This window comes from Taurulus bubalis, assembly GCF_910589615.1.
Source record: "Taurulus bubalis genome assembly, chromosome: 9".
NCBI classification, from domain to species: domain Eukaryota; kingdom Metazoa; phylum Chordata; class Actinopteri; order Perciformes; family Cottidae; genus Taurulus; species Taurulus bubalis.
In genome coordinates this window covers 24256477-24275974 of record NC_136597.1, presented here as the reverse complement: position 1 = coordinate 24275974, position 19498 = coordinate 24256477, and the positions used below count along the sequence as shown (strand labels likewise).

The 19498-nt window shown below is 44.6% G+C and overlaps 1 protein-coding gene across 1 annotated transcript in view; it reads right to left on the bottom strand.

The window, feature by feature from the left end:
• Positions 1-19498, bottom strand: part of LOC306740980 (pleckstrin homology domain-containing family A member 7-like) — a 118489-nt gene that overhangs the window by 61281 nt on the left and 37710 nt on the right. The gene's annotated exons all lie outside the window — the stretch shown is intronic.

The window sequence follows — 19498 nt, the reverse complement described above, 5'->3', positions numbered from 1 at the left end:
TAGCTACCTAACAAGTAATGGATTCATCTGAGAAATGCCACAAATGTACTGAAAATAACCCTGAGTTTGGTGCCAAAATGTTGGATCATATATATATATATATATATATATATTTTTTTTTTTTTTTTCTTTTTTTTTAAATATAAATATGGCAGATAAACCAATATGTCACTTCTCCTGCCAATTCGATGAATATAAACTATTAAGATGTTAGTGTAAAGCCACAAAAACAAACAATGATAGCGTCACAGAATGACTAGCGACATGTGTGTGTGTGTGTATATATATATATATATATATATATATATATATATATATATATATATATATGCGCAACACCATTTTCCATCCTGCATCAGCTCACGCTGGACAGGTTCCTGCTCCATGGAGCAGAAGATCAAAGCCTACAGGACTACAAGGTTTCCCAGACGACCCGGTGACATGACAGCAGCGGCCTCCGTAACATTATTCGCTCACAGCATGAGAGCTAAACACGACTTATCGCATGAAGCTGGTCACACCCCAACATGCTGCTCACACTGATGTCTGTCAGGACTCCCTGCTGGCCGAGGTTGAGCCTCTTCCACTAGTGTTATCCTTCTAATAACAGTTACACTAACAGAGGCCATAGCCGCACATGGAGGTCATGGTTGCTGCTGACTAAAGGGGCATTTTGCCTTGAGTTCACAAAGTTCTTGAGTTCACTACCTATTCAAGGATTTCACAATCTTTTCCTGAACCTAACTATGTAGTTTTTTAGCCTAAATCTAACTTAGTGTTTCACGATCTTTTCCTGAACCTAACTAAGTAGTTTTTTAGCCTAAATCTAACTTAGTGTTTCACGATCTTTTCCTAAACCTAACTAAGTCGTTTTTTAGCCTAAATTTAACTAAGTGTTTCACAATCTTTTCCTAAACCTAACTAAGTAGTTGTGTTGCATAAATCTAACTAAGTGTTTCACGATCTTTTCCTAAACCTAAGTAAGTAGTTATGTTGCCTAAATCTAACCTAGTGTTTCACGATCTTTTCCTAAACTTAACTAAGTAGTTTTGTTGCCTAAAGCAAACGAAGTGTTTCACGATCTATTCCTAAACCTAACTAAGTAGTTGTGTTGCCTAAATCTAACTAAGTGTTTCACGATCTTTTCCTAAACCTAACTAAGTAGTTTTTTAGCCTAAATCTAACTTAGCGTTTCACGATCTTTTCCTAAACCTAACTAAGTAGTTTTTTAGCCTAAATCTAACTTAGCGTTTCACGATCTTTTCCTAAACCTAACTAAGTAGTTGTTTAGCCTAAATCTAACTAAGTGTTTCACGATCTTTTCCTAAACCTAACTAAGTAGTTGTGTTGCCTAAAGCTAACTTAGTGTTTCACGATCTTTTCCTAAACCTAACTAAGTAGTTTTGTTGCTTAAGCTAATGAACTGTTTCACGATCTTTTCCTAAACCTAACTAAGTAGTTTTTTAGCCTAAATTTAACGAAGTGTTTCACGATCTTTTCCTAGACTTAACTAAGTAGTTGTGTTGCCTAAATCTAACTAAGTGTTTCACGATCTTTTCCTAAATCTAACTAAGTAGTTTTTTAGCCTAAATCTAACTTAGCGTTTCACGATCTTTTCCTGAACCTAACCACGTAGTTTTGCTACCTAAGTTCTGTTTCCTGTGAGATCAAAAGTGTATTTTGAAAAGATCGAATGTACGTATCGAGCTAAAGTTGACACGTGTTGCTGGACTTTTGCTGGAAAACACATGGAAAATTAGGAGTAACTTTTCATAAGAGATACGAACCCATCCTTGATGAAGCTGGTGTGGGAGTAATGGACTGACTGACTGACTTACTAGTCAATCGATTACCTTAACATAATATTATGTGCCCCTATGTGCCTCATTGACTTTTAACCATTGCTAAGCAAAATGCATAAAACATTTTTTTTTAAAGAATAAAAATATGAAAATGTGCAATGACTTGTTGGTGATTCCATCAACTGAACAGTGAGAGCACAGGTTGGATTCATTGTACTTTTTCTCCTATGCCGCCTGCATAATGTCAACACCCTCGACTGCCGCTTGCTGTTGGTTCAATTGTCAGGTATCAAGAAAAAGGAGGAAAAAAAAGGACATCAGGAGCATATTGCGAGGAATTTATAGTTTTCACAAGCCACGACGAATCACCTGCAGCGGCCCACGGGGGACTGCACTCACATTTACACATAAATGTTTGACAGCTGGCCGTAAAAATAGAAAATAGAAATCTCTACAGAGTGAAGCGAAGAAGAGGGTGTTCGTGAACGCGGAGAACATTCGCTTCAGCTCGTCACGCTGCCAAGAGTGTGTGTTACACACACCAGACAGTGTGTATAACTGCTCCAGATAGCAGCATCCCTCAGGGTGGGATACGCTCCGAGAGGGAATGACTGTCGGAATAGGACGGAATTACAATAATAGATCAGCTGTAGCATGTAAAGGGAAACAGAAAGTCCTGACGCTCTCCTTGCAGAGTTGACGACAAATTCAGCAAAAACAGCCGACGATGACGATTTCACCACTGAACAGCGAGCGGAAGGTATGAATATAAATAGCAGAGGGATTTCATTTACAAAATACATTTATTAAACTGTCAGGAACAGTTTGCAAACAGTAAATGGGAACTTCAGTGTGAAATGATGCTAACAGGCTTAATACGCCATTAACATAATATTAGATTCTTGTTTTTTTCCATGTTAATGTGTCTAAATAACTGCTACCCGGCGGGGCACTTCTTTGACAGCACAACGCGACAATCTACGACTCCCCAGTGTGAGCGCGTGAAGCGAAGCGTCCTCAAACACCTCCGTCCTAATGAATAATAAACGAAACGTTGCGACGTTAATGCAATAAATCAAACGCGTAATCAACGCGAGTTTGAAAAATAATGTTAATTACGCCGTGACGACAGCTGCAGGGCCGCCTCTCATTCGCACTGAGGCGCGAGTACTAATAGACGCGTGCAGAATTCATACGGAGCTTATGAAATTAAACGTGAAGCCTATTAACTCTGATCTCCTTGCGAGACTGTTAAATGGTAAAAGAGGTATTTACGGACCCCTCAAATCCTCTCAGTGAGCCAAGCGGTACATTTCAAGATCGAAACCGTGATATTATTCTGTGATATTATATCACAGGATGAGAGCCGGGGATAGCGCCTCGGTGTCCTGAGAGGGTTGTTTATCTGCGGAGAGCTTCATAACAGTAATATCATGTCATGACGCCACGGCGGCGTCGTGCAACGGTGACCCGAGCTGCAAAGGGAAAATAATGTGGAACGCGGCGCTAAAAGCTTTGGAAAGAACCCTTTTAACAATGCCCTTTAATAGAAAGGTAACCAACGCACAATGCGCCTCTCATCTCAGAGTCCTTTTGTGCCTCGCTCTCGCAGAGAGATGGAATCCATCAGGGTCTGAAACATCTCCTCAGAAGGAAAGAGACGAAAGCTTTGAAGTGTTTGTTTCGATTGTTAAACGTTCAGCACGACAAGACGGGTATCGAAGAAGCAAAACCAGGATGAGCAGATCAGAATGCAATCCAGACATCGGACCAAGTGTGAAAAAGTTGCTTTGATCACGCTCTCGCTCGTGCTTTTGGCGTCTTTACGGTATATGTGTGTCGACAAGGTAAGGGAAGGGAAAGCTGCACGATATCTATGTGTTTGGGTCAAAAGGAGGCGGTTTCTTCACAGATTTAGTGTCTTTCAGCTCATCGTTTTGGTTTCATGGTCCGCTAATGTAGCCTTCTGGTCCAGAACAGCCACAGTGGGGAGATGATTTTGGGGGGGTGTGATCCTCTGTGTGGTTCTCACGCGGTCAAACTATGTAGGTCGTACCCTAACGCATCAAACAAATCTGATTTTAGCTTCCGGTGGATTCTGCTTCTAAGTGGCCTCAAAAAAAGAAATAGAAAAATGACTTGGCCAAAAACACCTTCTTTTTTTTAGGTCCTCGACAGGTCTAATCAGTTCATTCTGGAGTCAAACTGGACATTTGTCCATTTAAAGAAATTCCCTGAAAATTCCCTGAGATATCACTAGAATTGGGCAGGAGTGAGGTCACGGTGACCTTGAACTTTGACCACAGAATTCTAAGTAAATCCTCCTCAAGTCCAAGCGGATGTTTGCGGTGCGTTTGACACTTCGGCTAATGACCCAAATAATTGTGTGCAATATATTTTTCCTTGTTTATTTACATGCAAACGTTCATAAAAGAGACGTGCAGCCTGTTGTCTCTATACGTGTTAGCGTTAATCATTCCCTGTCGATAACAAAATCGATCCGGCAAATGAATCAAACTCGCACCATTAGTGTCAATTTGACTTCTCACAATCTGATGCCATATTTGAAAAAGATAAAAAAAAGCGAGGTCTCAAGACTGAATGCACCAATGAGCCGAGACTCAGACACCCAGCAGGGGAGCGTATGCCTCCATCAAAACCATCAAATGGATCACACTTTCTTTGTGTGTGCAACTTTCGGAGCGACATAATTAAGTTTGCCTTTCAGTTCAGATGAAGAGACACTCATCACTGTCGCCGTCAGAGAAAAGCGCCGACGCCGCCTCTCCCTTTCACGCCGCCGTGTTAATTTCGGGGGTTTTGTAGCATGAGACCGGGAGATCTTAAAAAGCTTTCAGGCATTTAATTCTTAACAAAAAAAAACAAGCCGCTGAGACCAAACGGCTTATTACTTCGTCATCTGAGAAAAAGATCCAAACACCACTCTCTCTTTCAAGCCAGTAGAGTAATTTGGGGAGATATTTTTTAACTTCTATCAGACGAGCTCCCCTGCAGCTGAATTAGACTTTTCTCTATTTCGGGCAGGCATGACGTTGGGGAATTAAACTTCCTCTTACGAGACAATCTTGACCACTGAAGCTGCCGTCAGCTGCTGAGCTCTGCGCCTCTGCGTTTGACTTTTCTGCCCCCGGTCGATATCCACATGGCATTTATGAAGGCCGGGCAGTGAACCTCTGTTTGGGTTACGTCCACACCGTCCCGTGACAGCCTCTCTCTCCCACCTCTCGTGTAAACAGCCACGTGAATGCCACACATGATCCGGCACGCTGCACCTGCCGCGTCGCAGGACTCGGGTGTCGCCGGGTCTCTCGAGGAAATCCCGCCTGCTTTATTTACTCTCGTTTGTCCTCGTTGCCAAGTTACGGGATCGGGGGCCCGAGCGAGGATCAATCGGCCGACGGAAAGTGTATCGGCAACACATTTCACGAGTGTGTTTATGTCATATATGAACGGAATATCTTTAACCTCGGTTTCTGGGGAATTGTGATGGACATTTTAGACAAGAAAAAAAGAAAAAAAAGCGACTGAATCAATCACGGAGAAAAATAATCATTGCTCGCGCCGCGACAAGCAAATTACAGTCTGAAGGTCTTTCTTCCTATTTGTCCTCCTGCCAAAAAAAGAGTTGGCATCTCTTGATAATCAAGGTTACTTCAGAGGATGTCGGGCAGACGATTCACGCTGCGTCCTGATTGGCTGTCAGGGATCCTATTGATGACCTGAACACCTAAAGGACCAATATAATGGTTTTTGAGTGGAGGAAAGAACAAATAGACTTGATTTGAAGTAATGTTTCGTCCACTTGTGTAATGTGGTTTGAAGTGGTGTCTTTAAAAGTTCTCTATACACATCTTTATTGGTTAAAACTAAAACTATTCTTTCATGCTTTTTAACTCAATCAGGAAGATGCTCTACTTTGCACAGGTACACTTGCATTTATTTAGAAGAGCATGTCAGATGAAATCCAGTGAAAGGTAAAACAAAACACTTAGTTCCAGAAGAGCTTAATGGCACAAAAGAGGCTGATTGAGTCTTCTCCCCTGTGCTCCTGAGCTTGTGTTCAGTTAATAACCAACGACTCTGTCAGGGCGAAAGTTAATGTGTTAATGATTTACTGCCGTTAGAATGCTACACGTAGCACCCGGACACGTCTTTTTAAATCGACGGCGGGCTGATCGATGAGTTCCCCATCACAGATAAGCCACGCCCACATCTGACAAAAGGTTCCCGTTGGTTTCGCCCCGCGACTCTTATGTCCGATAAAGAGCAGGTATTTGTCTCCGTTTGCCCGCCTGCCTTTTCAACAGATGTGTGTTTCTAAATGATTTGGCGAGTAGGTGTTCTGCCCGTCAAAGGTCACGTCTATTTAAAGGGATTTTCCACATGAAATGTGTTTGAAGTGCAGCGAGCGAGGGAGCGAGGGAGCGGGCGAGCGAGGGCGGGGAGGAGCGCTGCCGGTGCAGCATGGGAGAAAACACAGCAAGGTCATTGCCATTCAGAGCACACTGTACATGTTTAACACAGTGTGTGTGTGTGTGTGTGTGTGTGTGTGTGTGTAAGAGAGAGAGAGAGTGTGTACAGTATTAGGCACGAAGAGACAGAGCAGTTTAAAGTGTGTGTGTGTGTGTGTGTGTGTGTGTGTGTGTGTGTGTGTGTGTGTGTAAACATCACCAGTTTAAAAAAAAAAGAAATATTTGGTAAAAAGAAGAAGAGAAAGTAGCTCATTTAAAATGCTCTCACAGTCGAAGGTTTTTTGAACACTGTCGCTGTGTGTGACCTTTTCAAATCGAACAAGCAGGAGACCGAGAGCATACCTAATTGAAAAAAGAAGAAGAAATTACTTCTCTTCTTGGCAAAATGACAACACTTAAAAATATAAAGCTCCACCAGTTTAGGCCGGAATGTGTGCTCTTTGTAAAGACTGTAATTTGAAATCTATTGGAGAGAGCACAGAGCAGCACATGTCATTTCCTTAAACTCATTTGATAACAGACACACACACACACACACACACACACACACACACACACACGCACGCACATACACCTCTGCCAATAACTAAATGGTACTTTGATCCGCGGCCTAATGTTTGAATAAAAATCCCATAATTGAGTTGCACAATGCCACAGCTGCTAACGAGGTCCCGCTTTGGCCGCCGGACAAAAGGAGGTTAAAACATTATCGCGGTTGATTCTGGCACCGCGGCTCCGCTTATTTAACAGCCGCTGACATGAGGAGCTGGATGATGCTGCGTTCAGGCTCCAGCTCCTCCAACATGAACATGAACTTTGAGATAGAAGTATTTTAGAAAGTAGTTCAGATTCCAAGCACAGTTTCATTAAAGTATTCGTGTTAAACAACTTGCCGATGCATCGATAACTGAGATTCTTTAGAGTCACAGTGAAACCATTTTTGAGTTGTTTAAATTAAATCATTTTGTATTTGATTGGACCGCTAAAAAGTGGGCGGGTTTAGAAACTAGCTTGGAGGTCATGATATTATTGGTTGACTTTGGTTCTTGCTCATGAAAGCACATGTCAGCACATTGATTTACAGGCAGAAAAAGATAAATGGATTTTGATATAAAACAGCAGAGGAATATTTATTTGTGCCTTTTTTTGTTGTTATATGTGCACACGATGAGATCTAAAAGGATTAAAGATCATCTCCGCTGCAACAAAAAGTAAATAAAAGCCAAACATGTGGTTACAGTGATGCAAAAATATTTTTCTTTTCAAAACAGAGCTCGGGAATCTTTCATTGTTTTTGAATGAAATAGTTTGATTATACTATTATTATCTTTTTCACTTTAAACAATAATATTTTATATGACATAAACACAACCTCTACATTGATACAGCGCACTATATTATTATTAGTCATCAGAGCATGCTAACCTTTTGAAACAAAAAAGTTATGGTAGCTTTAAACCACAGATCACAACTTAATAGTTTTAGAATGATCAGTAATGCCCAAAATTGGTATAAAAAAAACAAAAAAGTGAAATCACTTTAGATTCAATTTAGGAGGAAAGCGGGACCAAAAATAAAGCCTTGCCAAAAGAAACATCTGTTCCTCGATAATCACATTAAATATGTGATCGTGTGAGAAGGTCGTCATTGAGTCGCTGCAGAATCACAATATTTAGAAAAAAGGTATTCTGCAGATCAATAAAATAAACTTCCAAACCAGTTATCATCCCAGTGCAACCAAGTTAACTGGCACTGGGGACGAGAGATACAATATCACACAATCTGAGCAGCTACAGTATCAAACCAAGATTAATATCAGTCCATCTGAGTCACTTTGTGAAGCTCTGTGAGTCGTCTGGCAGTGGAGACACTAGAGCCCACTTCCACCTCGCTCTGCTACAACAAAACCTCTGAAAACACCCAGGAAGTCTCCTCAGCATGATGAAAAGCTGAACAGCCTTGACTGCCGTATCTATTTGTGTTTACCTGCGTCCACTCGGTCGCGGCGGCGGCGGCGGCGTCATTACTTTTGTTCCCCTCCGAGCGTGCGAACGCTGCATGAACCGCACGCTCTTCCTGTCCGTGGGAGGAGCGCCGGCATGCTATAGCTGCGCTCCTATAACTGGCCGGGGGTGAGGAGACGGAACACAATCTGACCACTGCAAGCACACAGAGTCAAACACACACACACACACACATACATACATACATGCATACATACATACACGCGCACACACACACACGTTGCCCTGCTGAATTCCTAGCAGGCCGCCGCCGCTGTCAGTGCATTCCTCGCTGTGGCCCCGTGAGCATGAGGCGCGGTGACACATTTGGTTTGGGCGCCACGCTGCTGCACTGCCACCATCTCTTGTTCAGGTTTCACAGACATCCAGCATCACACACACACATGCTTCTTTCTTTCTCTCCCTCTCTCTCTCACACACACACTCTGTCCCATCAGGTCGGAAAGCATTCAGAGTTGCTGCCCCGCCAAGTTTAATTAAAAGAAGGTGTATACAAGACCACAGAGCTTTTCGTCAGGTTAACAGGTGGAAGTCACTGTAATGACGGTTATTCGTACAATTCCTATCGAGCTGATAAGCACGACCCACAATGCTCGGCTTTTGTGCCACGTTCCCCCGTTCAGTGGCGACGGTTGAGCTTCCAAGACTGTGGAAGGCGCTCAAGAGAGTTTAAGTGGAGGGTTGTGTCGACTAGATGAATAGGATAGGAAGGTGCATCCACAGCGTGCATACCGCAGCTGTCTCTTCAGCTCATCGCTCACTGAACCCCTGTCTCATCTCAAACTCCCGTAGTCACACTCCTTGTCCACTGTTCAGACAGGAAGTGGAGGGGAAGTGGCACGGCTACGACCCGGCGTGTGACCTCAACGTCTCAGGAGCTGGTGCACGAAGGATCATTCTGCTCACCCCCCCCCTTAAAACATGGTGGGCAGCCGCTCAGCGCCGCTGGCAGACTGAGAACAACTCGGAGTCGGTAATAACTGACGAGGATCACCTGGCACAAGTAAGTGAATTAGCCCAAATATCGACCGTCCCACTGCAGCGGCCGAGAGGGGCAGGAACGTGGCTTTAAAGACGTTAATTACCGGGCTCACGTCTGAAGCACCAAACAGATACTGACAGTCACATGGCAATAACTCAGCATGGATTTGTAAGATGATCAGCATTCATTATTAAAAAAAAGGTTTGGAGGAAGCGGTGCTCACTATTTTAAATGGGAAATGTTAACGAGCCAGTTTAATTTGCGCCGCGTGGCTGCAGGCGGCCGGTGCATAAAAACATCTCTAAAGGTTGAAATATCGCAGCGCATCAAGGCTGCAGTGTTTTTTTTTCTTCTTTCCTTTTCGTTTGTTCACACGCGGCTCTCGGCTTCACCGTCTCTCGTGGGTTTTGTTCCGAGCTGCAAACTTGAACAAACTCATGTTCACGTGTCTACAGGACATTTACGTCTCGGTCAAATTCAGTTCGGCTCGAACCAGTTTACTCCGGCTCTATGCTCTGTGTATTTACACCACCTTGTGTGTTTTCCAGTTGTCTCTGCTCGGAATGAGAGCGCTGTCTTTGCACGCCGATGGCTGCAATGAACCGCCAGCTTGTGGGTGAAATCTGGAACCGAGGTGCGGAGATTCACGTCCCCCCTCGGGACAAACTGGAACAGCTTCTGTGGTTCATCTGGCGACATCATGAGGTTGACATTTGTCCATGTTGATTTGTCCGTGCACCACCTGCACAACAAACTAATGGTGTCCCCATTCAGCTCAGCCTCAGCTGTTTGTGTTTAGTGCTAATTAGCAAATGTCAAGCATGCTAATACGCTAACATTCTTCTTCTTCTTCTTCTTCTATATTGGTGAACATTAGGTTTGCTAAACACCGCCTTTTTAACGCGCTCACTGCAGGCATGTTAGCGTTTAGCTCGCTCGCTAGCTCGCGCCGCTGTGTGGAGTTAATGTAGTCATAGCGCACTTTCTACAATAACACTACGTCTCACTACATCCAGAAGGGGAAAACTTTATATTTCTTAAGCCAGTGTGCGAGACTAAAAGCGAGGTCTGAATCCAGGTTCCGGACTGTTGCGGCTCTCACGTCTCACGTCTCACATGAAAACAACTTCCAGCAGGGTGTCACGAGTTCACCTCCAACAACCCGTCCACTTGGAGAATAAACCCGCTCCAATTATCCCGACCGCAGGCAGGCGCGTTTCCCACGATAGCTCCACGGAAATCAGATCCCTGCTTGTTCGACATTTGTCCGCATTCAAATCAGCCGTGGCGTTTTGCCCCTCCCCCGCCTCCAGGGCCCGGCTGACTCTAATTATAGCCGCTCTTCGTCGGTGCTGAGGAACAGAGTGCCTGTTAAATGTCTTATTGCAGAGATAATGAAAATATCTGCATTAGCATAAACAGGGGTGGCAGCAGAACGGAGAGGCGCATATGAGGAGTGAATGATGCTCCGGCTGAAAATTAGCCCTCGCGCGACAGTTTGTGCCTTTCGCGGCGAGTGAGATTCATTGCGAGCAAATTGAGGCTCTGCTTAAGGGCGGGGTGGGGGGATTTTGGGGAGGCTATTTCAGGAGGGCAACTTTTCATAATTACAAATGAACTGCTTCTGTACGAGTCAAACATTGTGGAGACAATAAGGCTATTAGTTTCTGGGAGAGAATGAAGTTTTGTGGAATAATAGAGGACAAGAATTTGGGACACGCTAAAATCGTGTGCGTAGTAACAAGGCGTCCCATCGCCGGCGGTGGAGCTGCGTGGGCGAAGGTCAACATCGAGAGGTAAAGCGGAGGGGAAATGTGTTAGCGGTGGAACTCAAGCAGCCGTTTCTGCCTTAATAATATAATGGGGCGCTTTATTGATCCCCGTTGGCAAATTCTCTTTTTAGTTGTGGACACCTGCAGGACGGCTCCGCTGCAGCGGGCTGGGGCTCAGAAGGGGTTGTTGAATGTCACTGTTTATTGATCTGTCCAAAGCGTTTGATACAGTCGACCATGATGTTTTAAGGTTGAGGCTCCTCAACTCAGGACTCTCGGAGCAAGCAGTGGCTTGGTTCACGAGTCTTAGTGCATCAGATATGAGGGTCTATCCTCTGATATTGCTAAGGTGTGCCACAAGGATCTGTATTAGGTCCACTTTTATTTACTATTTATGTCAATAATTGGGGCCAAAATGTGGTGGACACTAACTGTCACTTCTATGCTGATGACACTGTGATATATTGCTGTGCGTCAACTCTTGTGCAGGCAATTGTTGTTCAAAATACCCTTTTTCAACTAAAACTTGTTCTAAATACAGATAAAGATAAAACTTAAGATGTTTTCAAGCAGTCGGAGTAGGCCACTGAATATCCCTTCGGTGGTCACTCTTGAAGGAAGTGAAATAGTGGTTGTTGACTCTTATAAATATCTGAGTATTCTGATTGATGACTCCCTCACTTTTCAGCAACAAGAGACTTTTAATCTAAATGGGACTCTCCTAAGGCTTGAGACCAAAATATGTGAATCTTCTAACAAAACTTATAGTGCCAAGGAAAAGTCAGAGGGTCAGCAGAGTCAATGGGATTGTGAATCATGAATATCTGCAACAACAACAAAAAATCATACCAATCAAATATCGTAAACAGACTTACTGACCTCGCCATCCATCAAGAAAAAATTATAAACTAATTAGTAGTAAATTAAGAGATTTTTGTGCAATATTCTGCAGCTTTTAACGCCAAGGTTGATGTACACACATATCCATAAATGGGAGCTGAATATCTCCTCGTTATGGATCTGTACACATGGTGGCGATGCATGGGTGACTGTCTGGCTCCGCTGAGGATGTGAGGACGAGCGATGAGACGAGAAATCAAGACTAAAACAGGTGATACGGGGGTTGTAATCAAGTCACCGCCATCGTTAAAACTGAAGAGCGCTTTCGCTTCACTTTGATCCGTCCGAAGGGCTGAAACAGAGCCGACTGCTCGTTAGGGACCGGACCAGAGCTGGAGAGGCCGGTAGCAGCCGCATCCTGCTGGTCCTGGCGGCACGCGGACATGAAACAACTCCACGACGCGAGGGCTCCGGGTAAACAGAGCCGGGCGCAAAATATGCCGACGGCAACAAAAAACTCAAATGTAACGGCAGACGACACAACTGCAGCGGCTCAGACGATGTGATGGTCCCAGTGAGACAGAGGCAGCGCCTTCAACGTTGACAAAGTGACATGGATGGCATTCAAATATTCATAACAGGATAAACTAAAAGGGATATAGAAGTAAACATGTAGTATTGAAAATATTCAGTGTTTTTACTTAAATAATGCGGGGAAAGTGTCCGAAGGAGAAACGTGTTCGGTGAAACTATTTTTCTCATAATTTATGAATGAACCGGTATGGAAACTTAAGTTGTAGACATCCTGAAGTGTTGGGATGTATCAGGATGCATCTCTGTTTGGTTTCCCAAACTCTCTCTCTCTCTGGTACCAGCAAAAAAGCATTGTAATTTTTCATTTATTGTTATTATTACTTAGTATTTGTGATGCGATTGAAAAGGAAAAGCCTCTCTTGGATGGCCGTCTTGATTATTAATCTCATGGAAATTGTGTGAAAAGGTTTTGTTGTCTGTTTTGGCATCTTATTTGTCTTTTTTTCTTCCTATAAGCACTTAATTTAGTTTGTGCTGCATAATTGTCAAACAGGCGGTAGGTTAAGTATTTGAAACGGCCTCCTGTAAATCTTCTGGCTGCCAATAAAAAAAGTATTTTGTTGTTTTCTGAAGTCAAACGTATTCCCGCGGCTCTGTGGTTCGCTCTGAAGCCACATTAATTAAATCTCTTGAGCCACATGAGTCACCGTTGTTGCCCTTCTCTTTGAGGTGATCGCATTTCCATTGATTCCAAGAAAATCAACCTGTGTGCCCCTGAAAAGTACATGCATCGGACTATTTATAGAGCAGCGACACGCAGCCACTCAGCCGTGACTCCGGCTCCGTGACCCTTCTGCTCCATCGGCGACCTCCCGTCTCTCCATCAGACGCTGAATTTGACCACTTATGTCTTTATGACCACCTCCTTTTTTTCTTTGTGTTTTCTTCCCACTCGCTACTTTAAAGTCTGTTTTTCACAAAAACAACAAACTGTTTGCCTGAATTCAAGATTATATTTTCGGGACAAATCGCTGCCATTTATTTTATCTTCGTCATTGTATTTCCTTTTTTGACGCCGTCTTCGCTCATGTCCCGCCCCCCTAGACGGACACACGGGTTGCAAAGCAGCTCTGACAGTTAATTGCAGCTCCATCAAGTAGCAGGATTGGGATTCTTCAGCCCTGATGAGCCGCTCTATCTGGATCGTGGCTGCATTTTGAGAGGGAATAGAGATGTCCATCAGAGCCAATCAGAGACAGCCGACGGAGTGGCGTCCACCTCTGTTGCTACTGGCAAACTACCACCAACCACCAGCCCTCAAGAGACTGCTGAGGGGACATTTTGTTGCTATGGCAACAACGAGATGGCTTTAAATAAGCCCCCGACTCTCGTCCATTGCGATAAATATTGCCAAATAGCGTTGGGATTTTATGTCAGGCTTTTCGCGAAAGAAGGAGATTAGAGTGTTTACGGCAAGCAACACCTCTTCTGAAAGTGTGTGTGCGTGTCCGTGTGCGTGTGCATGTGCGTGTGTGTGTGTGTGTGTGTGTGCGTGTGGACAACCGGAGAGCAGCTTTCAGCCGGACAGCCAGGGACTCTGCAGTCTGGCATACTAATGGTAGACAAGGCTGCACTGCATTCACATTCAAAACACTTCAGTGTCCTGACAGGTCCCCGTCTCAGAGAGGGGAAGTGTGTGTGTGTGTGTGTGTGTGTGTGTGTGTGTGTGTGTGTGTGTGTGTGCGTGCGTGTGTGTGTGTGTGAGTGTGAGTATCGATGGGAATCGAATCAAAGCTGGCAAGAAAGGAAGAAAGAACAAAGATGGCAAAGAAAACCAGAGAACTGTATACGTGTTGATGTTTCTGCTCTAAAAGAGAAATCTGTACACAGGTATAACCAGGTTTAACACACAGACTGAAACACAATGTTTATGACGTATAGAGGGACACAAAATGGCCATTCTTGTGGCGTGGAGCTTTATGATGCTGAATAAACGCGGTGACCCGAGTTCAGGTCGGGCGAGGATGTTTGTTGCCAGTCATCAAAACTCGTGAGTAGTGAGTAGACAAAAAATAGTTAATAGGAATCATGATCTTAGTCTGGGGCAATCATTTCATTTATTTGATTGCATTTCAAAGGATATCCTCATATTTCAAAGAGTTACTTCAGTTCCTTTCTTTTACTTTGTGCAATGTATAAGAATCAAATACCTCTCGTGCGTCCGGTAGCCGATTCCATAAACCATGAATTCATGACATATGTCGCCATGAGTCAGAGAAATATTACCATTATTGTAATGTAGTCCTCCATACTTAGTGACCGCATCGCAGGCGAGACATTGAACCTGTCCCAGGACCCCGTTCCATGGAGGAGTTTAACAATTAAGCCAGGCTTATTTCACTGAGTCCGAGTAATGTGGAACGAGACTCGGTAGATTTGCTCATTTGCATTTCTTCACATATATCGTCGGTGTTTGAGTCGTGTGTTTCATCAGATCCTCTGCAAATAAAGACAGCGTTTAGAAGAAAAGCAAAGGTTATACAGCTTAAGCTGCGATGGCAAAGTTCAAGAGAGAGACGGTGAGTGAGACGGAGATTAAGAAAAACTGCACAGTCACAAGGAGACAGACACCACACACACACACACACACACACACACACACAGATGTTTCCCCCTCCAGGCCGACTGACGAGCATCGTATTGATCCGGTTGAGAAAAGAAGCCTTGAAATGACACGCAGCGACACGCTGATCTGGCGCCGCGGGACCCTGTGATTTTCATTATGACCGAATCATACCTCGTTTAATTAAAAGGTGACATACCCGCTAATCCGTGTGGTTAAAAGTGGCAAGAAACACATCTCTCTGAGCGTGAACAAATCAAATATACACCTCGGGCCCCTCGAACATAATGAGGGCGTTGAGCTCCAACTCGCTGGGGAAGAGTTGTGTGAATACTGAGTATACAGTTAATGTACCGCAACCCCATCGGGAAACACAGGAGAATCTGAAGGTGGATGATTGGGGGGGGGGGATTTAATGTGACATGTGTGCAGCAGCAGGAGCAGGAGGTCGGTTGATCAACGCCAGCAGAGTAAAGCTGACCCTCGAGTCCAAGTGGATGCTTGTGCCAAATTTGAAGGGATTCACCCGAGGCGTTTCGGGACAGACGTGAGGTAGCAGTGACCTTTGACGATTAAAATGGAATCATTTGACCCTCGAGTCCGGCTGCATGTTGGTGCCAAATTTGAAGAACTTCCCTCCAGGGGTGCCTGAGACGCCAACACCTGCCACGAGTCATGCTTCCACTTGTGATTCACCCGATGCTTTCTGACCAAAAGCATCTATTTGCACCTCAAGCCCTTCGCTGAGTTTTGAGCTGTGAGCTCTGACACGCACTGTCTGCACTCGAGACGCTGACGAAGGACTCGCAGCTGGCGCCGGCGTGCCTGTGCTTGTGCAGAGTAAGGCCGACATCACTCTCCAAATAATCTTGTGAATCACGGCCGAGAGGAGAGGAAGACGGAGGAAGCAACAGAATTGGAAATGAGTAAATGCAAAAAATGAGAGCAAGCAAGGCTGATTCCAGAGTGTGTGTGTGTGTGTGTGTGTGTGTGTGTGTATGTGTGTGTGTGGTCCATGATGCACACGTCTCATCCACCAGAGTAACATGAACAGTCACTTTGCAGGTCTCGACACGAACTTAAGTCTTTGGCAGCCGGGCGTAGCGAAGACTTAAGTGGTAGCATTTAAGGTATTTAAGTCAATCATTTAAAGTAAATGTAGCCTCAAACCAAGTTCTACTATCAAGCACAAGAGAGAAAACACAGCAGTGGGGAATTATGGGTTGCAAACTAACGGATTATTTCACACAAGTAAGTGTGAAACTCCAGAAAGAAGTAAAAATTTGAAGCTATGTTTAAACAAAATTTCCAAAAGAAAATTCAGAAATTCATACCTTCATCAGTGTTAGATTTGTATTTCTGGGGCCGGACCCTACGGCAACATTCATCGCTTCACTTGGCTTCAAAGACGCGAACACTTCGTCCCCCACGAGGGACGCGCCGATCCGCAGACGCATTTATTACCCAAGATCCAAACGTGCCCACAAACTAAAAAGTTACTGAACACAGCAGGCACTGAAAATAATATCCATCCCTGCTTTGAATCTCAAGCTGCACATGTTCTTCTCTTTTAATCTAGCGGACACAATCGCCTCAGAGTATTTCTTAGGAGCAACTGCTGCTGAAATATTAAAAGTTTGGACCTATGTGGCTAAACTCAGGTATACAATGGCACTTTATGCCTCATTAGGAGGCGGAATCCAGGCTGCCCGCCAACACTGAGGAGAATCAGAGTAGTTCTGCTCCGGCCCACGCTCCCCTTCGCCGAGTCCGCTGAGACCGACGCGAGACAAGAGTTTCTTCTTGTGTGGAGCTGCCAATGTGGGAAGTGGAATACATGCGCTGCAGATGTGTTTGGGTCGTCCCATTTGTCCTATTTAACTGGTTTCCTCCGCAGCAGATAGTTTCCGCACTTAACGCCGCCGTGCCAGACATGCTGGCTTCACAAAGTCACACATGAAAGGGCTGCTACTGAGTGAGGGAGGGTTTTGTAAAGGCATATGCACAGAACCTCCGGAAATACATCCTCAAACTTGCATTACCGTAAAAGCCGGGTTACAAGCCGCTACTACCTTCGGTGGTTGTCCCCGCTGTAGCAAGCTAGCGATGCTGCTAGCTCCCTGTTGCTGCTGCTACTGCCCGCATCCCCTCTGCCCGAGTCGGGCGTCGAGCCGGGGCTGGTCCCGCTACCTTCGGTGGTTGTCGGGGAACTAGCGAGAGCTAGCGGAAGTTAGCAGAGAGCTAGCGGAGGTTAGCGGGGAACTAGCAGCAGCGCTAGCTGGCTACAGCGGGGAACTAGCGGGGACACCCACCGAACGTAGTAGCGGCTTGTAACGCAACTTTTACGGTTATCAATATTTATTGACGTCAACTGTTCCTTCAATGTGTTGCCACAAATCCCAGAGACATAACAACGCGACACTGGAGGTGTTGCACACTTTTTGTGAACTGCTGATGAACCCACGCTGCGCTGATGGGCAACACCAAGCAGCAGACGGACAAAGTTACCAGGAAGTGGGGAAGAATTTAGCTAAAGACCCAGATAATGTTTCTCAGAAGTTGGTGGAAGTCCAACACAAAGCTGGAGGAAAGGTAAATACTGTGATTAAATGCTAACGCTGCTTCACATCTGATGGATGTGGATGCAGGTCACTGCTGGGTAACAAGATATTTGCCAGGAACTCGCTCCAACATGTAACTCCGCCTACACGACCACAAATTGTCACGTTAGATGGTTTGACTGGCACGTTTTTCTACATAGGACAGCCGTTTCAGCTTTTATGCTAACTAAGCTAAACATGTAGCAGCTTTAGCTCAAAACCCATCCGCGTCATTGTTAGACAGCTCAAGTGACTGACGCAGTATAAAAGGAAGATAAAGTCTGCGTAGGGCCAATAGGACGGAGGCTGGACCTTTTTAACAAACACGAGTTTCACCCGGGAGACTGCTTTGACAACGTGGACTTATTTTTTTGTCAATCGCGTTCTTCAACAGCGCCATTTACATAACAAACTTATTCATTTGAACCAATATCACAATCTTTTCCGCACCGCAACCAAGTACTATTGTAGCCTAAACCTGACCAAGTACTTTTGTTGCTTAAAGTAAACCTAAAACCTAAAAGCACATACGTTCATTTTGAAAAGACACTCTGCATGGAACGAGCAGAAACTGACACGCTGTCCCTACAACGTTCAAACCTGAGGCCAGAGACATCTAGAGCAGTGATTTTCAATCACTTTATCGATCCAAAAAAAATACTATTTTGTTGCCGCAAATAATTTTCCATTGTTGAGCATCTGAGCCTGCAATATAGTGTCTGGCCTAGTAATTAAATACTCTTCCATGCCAGTAGGTGGCGCAATAATTACCTACCATAGAAATTCCTAGGCCAAATTCCCCAAAGATTTAACTATTCCCTTGAAAGCAGATGCGATAGAGGGCTATGCTAAAAGTATAAATGTTCAACACTGGGGAGTGGATAGCACCAACTTTAAAATGTCCTCAGTAAACGTGATCGCGTCAGGCAGTGGTTGGGTTTTGATGGGAACCACATGGTGCATCTGGGTTGTTGTTGTTTTTTTCATGGACGGCGCCGCCTCTTCATGCATGTACAGTGGAGGCTTTGATTACACACAAAGATGTCTCAGATTAGGCCGGGATTAGAGCTGCGCTGCCCACACAGACTGAGCCAGCTGGGGCGTAATGTGAGACCTGAGGGACTCAAAGGGAATCAAAGGGTTGCAGTGACAGACAGATGGAGGATGGGGAGCGGGCCGATGGCAGCAATCCTACACACCCAGCTCCGGAGTGGAAGTCAGGACCAGGTTCTTGGTTCTACCCCGACGCCGCCACCGCTCCTACTTAAAACCTGCAGAGGCTGCAGACGCCTGGTAGACGCCACTCACTCTTTAATAAGATAATTACAAGAAGAAGAAGAAGAAGAAAAAACACAATTCAGTCTAATTTCCCCTGAGTGCAACAACACATTATCATTATAATATGAAGAATTAGTCCTTTGCATCATAATGACGTTTATAAATAGAAAGAAAGCTCCTGTCCTTCCAGCTAATGGCCTTTGGACAGGACGAATGTGCATCCAGATAAATAAACTGTAATGCCCCAATTAAATACACTGGATCAATATTGGTGCCATTTAATGTCCTTATTAAAAGTTTGATGATGACTCGGTCAGTGTTGTGAAATTGCAACAACCTTTAATAAATCTTTTGTGCCATAAAAGGCAAATATTTACTAATATCTGGAATCGAGCGTAGTAATTACAAGACTGTAACTGCATGCGTTAAATACGCCGTGTCCAGCAAGACGTTCCGGTGCAATTACACACACACACACACACACACACACACACACACACACGCACACACACACACACACTTGAGTTGATGAAATAAATCCAGGTTACAC